This window comes from Echinops telfairi, unplaced genomic scaffold, assembly GCF_000313985.2.
Source record: "Echinops telfairi isolate 266 unplaced genomic scaffold, ASM31398v2 ScPeMD7_7458;HRSCAF=8496, whole genome shotgun sequence".
In the NCBI taxonomy this organism is placed as follows: Eukaryota; Metazoa; Chordata; class Mammalia; order Afrosoricida; family Tenrecidae; genus Echinops; species Echinops telfairi.
This window is the reverse complement of record NW_022111358.1, coordinates 36,028,638-36,033,206: the sequence shown is the minus strand read 5'-3', so window position 1 is coordinate 36,033,206 and position 4,569 is coordinate 36,028,638. Positions and strand designations below refer to the sequence as shown.

The window sequence follows — 4,569 nt, the reverse complement described above, 5'->3', positions numbered from 1 at the left end:
GCCTTTATACTTCAGAAGTGGCCATTCTTGGTGCTTGCTTTGATTCAGTTTTATTAAAATTTCTTGATGTATTTTGGTTATAAAAAAATTCTACACCATATTGATAAGCAAATTGGGTCGTTGGGGTTTTAACATTTTGTGATTGCGTGAAAATTTACAGAGCACACGCGCTTCCTACTCAGTTGCACCCATGATGTTTTGTGACATCCACGAGCCCTCCATGTCATTAGTACTCTTCCCACTTCTCCCTGGGCTCCCGGTTTCCATTCCTCCTGCCCTGGCCCTTCCTCGCCTCTGAATTTTGTTTTGGGTCCAATGCCGTGCTTTGGCTTCATAGGGTCGATAGTACATTTCTTCTGGGTGTTCGTGTTTGCTTTATAGGCAAGTCTGTTGTTTGCCTGGAAGGTCCTGTTCCAGATTTGAAGGGTGTGTAATCCCCGTCGTCCGCAGGGGAGGGGCTGTTTCTTATAGAACAGGAAATCGGGGTAGCCTGTCTAGAGCTGCTATTTGTGAGTATAAATGTCTCTATTTGCCCTCCCTTTATCTTTGGGTCTTAGGTTGGCTTTTATCTTTCTGTTTGCTTCCTGGTTGTCACAAGGTACCTGCTATGTGCCGGCCTCTAGCAACAGTCTTGAGGGCAGCCGGGCACCCAGGGCGGGCCTGTTGCAGCTCCTCACCCTAGCTGCTCCTGCGTTAGCTTGCAGACCGCCCCTGCTGTGAGAGTTGTGTTTGCTTGTAGCTTAATGATCTGTAGGCTCTCATATGTCACAGAATTTAGTGATCTACCTAACACATGGGCTGACGCATTTTCCCTTCATTGTTCTTTGACTTATGGTATTAAAATGTATTTTTAAAAAGGTTTGTCCTCTAGTCAAATTTAGTAATCATTCATGTCTTCTGGGTTATTAATCAGACCTAGAAAGGCCTTCCTCCACTCAAGATTATTTGTATTTTTATTCATTTACTTTACTTTTTTTTTTTTAAGTCAGAAAGTTCAACTTATTAGAGGCCACAGGTCGGGCAGGGCACAATGTTACCAAGGTCTTCCTGAATGCAGGGCCGGCCCCCTGTCCATGGGGCCTCCATGGGGGGGTACACTTGACTCCATAACCATCGGGGATGAGGTGTGGCTTAGCCACCATGTCCTCAAACGGGTCAGCATGAAACGTGGTGGAGCCCCACCCTCCAAGCTGGCTCTTCTGGCACCAGGGAGCTTGAACTTGGCCCTGCACGAGGCTTCTATCCCATGTTCCTTGTTTTGAAGCGTGGTACGGATGGATGATGGACATGGTGGCTTGACCGCTATGGATCCTCGCCTCAGGGCCTAGCAGCTTTCCAGAGGCGCCTCAGATCCCAGTCTGGAGCCTGTCAGCCACCAGCAGTAGGACAAGGTCCAGTCCCACAGAAATGGGCCTGTGGCCACACTGGGTGGGGCAGCGGCCCATGAAAACAGCCGGATCTTTGTGGTACGCCAAAGGAAAAGGGCTCGAGACGATTTTTAAATTCCTTGTTTTCTTTTTTTTTTTTAATACTTTTACTGGGGGCTCATACATCTCTTATCACAATCCATACATTCATCCAGTGTGTCAAGCACATTTGCACATATGGCACCATCATCATTTTCAAAGCATTCTCTTCCCACTTGAGCCCCTGATATCAGCTCCCCGTTTCTGTCCCCTTTCCTCCCCCGCCCACCCTCATGAACCCTTGATAAGTTATAGATTATTTTTTCCATATCTTACATCGTCCTCCATCACCCCTCACCCAACATTCCTTGTTTTCTTCTAGCACATATGCAACTTCATCTTTATGTATTTTAACATTTGCTCTCATAAGTTTGTTGTAAAGCATCAGGAATCCAACTTACGGTTTTAACATGGTCCTCAGATTTTTACCATACAGTATATTAAATAACTCACATTTCCCCTACTAGTTTGAAATGCCATATTGCTCAGATACTAAATTCCCATATATAGTTTATATCTGGACTTTGTATTCTGTTCGTTGTTTTACTTGTTGAGTCATATACTAGTACTACCATTTTAAAAATGATGGTAACATCATAATGATGCTTCACACTTCTCCCCCTTTACTTTGACATCTTCCTTTGCAGTCACGGTTTTGGCTGTGGTTGGTCTGTGGTTAGAAGAGTGGGAGAGAAGCGATGGCCATGGCTGACAAGCCGATGTCTGTCTTGGCCAAGCTCCATCTCCCACTGCCTGGTCTCCAGTTTCTGGATGTGAGGCAGATGTGCAGACACAGTACAGTACAGTACAACCCCAGTCTCCAGATCGTAATAAAATCTACAGATTAAAATTGAAACACATGAAGTGAAGTTACTGGATCCAAAGTCAACCCAAAATAATTATATTCCTCTGTAGCATCTTCAAAAACTAAAAATATACTTAACCACAGCATCAAAATAGCGAGTATCTAGCAATAGTTCTAATAAAATAGATGCAAGAAATTTATGCAGAAAATGGTATAGCATTGTTGAGAGAATTGAAGGCTTAAACAAGAATATAAAACCACCAAGAACAAAAAATCCTATCAATGTGAATGGGGGGGGCGGGGTGCAGAGTGGAAACCCAAAGCCCATCTGTAGACAATTGGACATCCCCTTACAGAAGGGTCACAAGGAAGAGACGAGCCAGTCAGGGTGCAATGTAGCACCGATGAAACATACAGCTTTCCTCTAGTTCTTTAATGCTTCTTCCCCTCTACTATCATGACCTCAATTCTACCTTACAAACCCAGCTAGACCAGAGCATGTACACTGGTACAGATAGGAACTAAAAACACAGGAAATCCAGGACAGATAACCCCTCAGGACCAATATTGAGAGTAGCAGTACCAGGAGGATAAGGGGAAGGTGGGAGGAGAACGGGGGAATATCACAATGATCTACATCTAACCTCCTCCCAGGGGAGTGGACAGCAGAAAAGTGGGTGAAGAGAGACAGCGGTCAGTGTAAGGCATGAAAAATTAATTTATAAATTATCGGGTTCATGAGGGAGGGGGAAAATAAGTCAATACCAAGGGCTTAAGTAGAAAGAAAATGTTTTGAGAATGATGATGGCCACAAATGTACAAATGTTCTTGACACCATGGATGGATGTATGGATTGTGATAAGAGCTACATGAGCCCCCAATAAAATGATTAAGAAAAGAAAAGTAAAACCAAAAGAAGACGTAGAGAAGATCACAATACAGGCTCATACTTTTATGTCCTCCATTAAACCCGAAAAGGAAAGGACAGACACGGTCTCTCAGACTCTTCATCAACATTAAGACAGTGAAAAAGAAAACCACAGAGTGGGACAATAAGTACCAAAAGTACAAAAAACCCCAAATCCCAGTAAACAGATAGGCAAGGGCCTCAGGCAGATGCTTCATAAAAAGAAATCAAATGGCCTAAAATTTTGGGAAAAGAATGCTTCACTCTGAGTGGTCAGGAACGTGCAAGCTAAAAGCACAATGAGATACCGATGCCCTGCGCCCCCTCCCCAGGAAGCACGCTGCACATATTACTTCTCTCCGTCTGCTGGGCGTGGACCTCACTCCTGATTTTACTGTTTGGAGAACAAACTCACTGCCATTGAATCGATGCCAACTTAGTGACCCTACAGGGCGGAGTAGAGCTGCCTTCTTCAGCGGAGCCTCTGGCGGTTTTGAATCACTGACCTTGTGGCTAGCCGCCCGACAACTCATGACTCACGATGCCACCAGGGCTGCCCTGGTTTTGCTATAGGTTAGTGTTATTTTAAGGTTTGTGGGTATGCATGTTATTTGGTATGATCTGATAGGCTATTTGGGGGTCTGAGAACGATCAAATATTTTTACCCATATAAATTATATTATGTTACTGGCTTCTTTCTACCAGTTAGGCTTATGAAAAATCCCATAAGGTACTTGGATCTGGGAGAAAACTGTACCTGCAAAAATGGTTACCATAAAAAGACACTTTCAAGGGTTGAAGGTGTAGAGAAATGAGGGCTTCCTTGGGAGAGAGAGATGCCGGTGGAGGGTGGGGTGGGATTAGCACCTCTAGGGGCAAGCCTCAGAGCCTTGGTAGTTCAGTGGGTTAAGCTTGCTAACCCAAAGACTAGCTGGGGAAGCCCACCATGTGCTCCAGGGGAGAAAGTTGTGGCGGGACAGTCTACTTCCCTATGATTGTCAACCTAGGGGCCCTGCTGTTCTCGATTCTTAACTCCTGCTCCTTGGGCTCAGAGGGCCTTCCCTCAAGCTCTGCTTTCTGGGCTAACCTAGGATAAGCTAGTGCATTTGATGACTGGAGGAAGCTCCCCAGACCCTGAAGCCTCACTGGATAGATGGCAACAAGCCTCCATTGCTGGTCATCAGTGGCCCGGCGATAAACCACAATACACTGAGTCGTATTACTGCATTGCCACGGAGCTGGCCCCATGGGAACAGAGCAGCTGCTTCAGAGGGTGTTTGTGATCTCATGAAGCGCTTAGGCAGCAAGCCCGCCAGCCAGCCTTGCCGGAAACCAAAGCGGATTGCTGCAAACTGCACCCACCACCCAGCTTCCTTATGTGCTGTGCGAGT

The 4,569-nt window shown here is 45.5% G+C and overlaps 1 protein-coding gene across 2 annotated transcripts in view; it reads right to left on the bottom strand.

Annotated features, from left to right (window-relative positions):
- Positions 1 to 4,569, bottom strand: part of MILR1 (mast cell immunoglobulin like receptor 1) — a 39,424-nt gene that overhangs the window by 994 nt on the left and 33,861 nt on the right. Inside the window, exon 10 of one of the 2 annotated variants that reach the window (XM_045299922.1) lies at positions 2,166 to 2,303. The exons of the other annotated variant lie outside the window; for it this stretch is intronic. The gene's annotated coding sequence lies outside the window, so the exon portion shown is untranslated. Of the gene's footprint in view, positions 1 to 2,165; positions 2,304 to 4,569 lie in introns of those variants that run through there. 2 annotated transcript variants of the gene reach the window in all.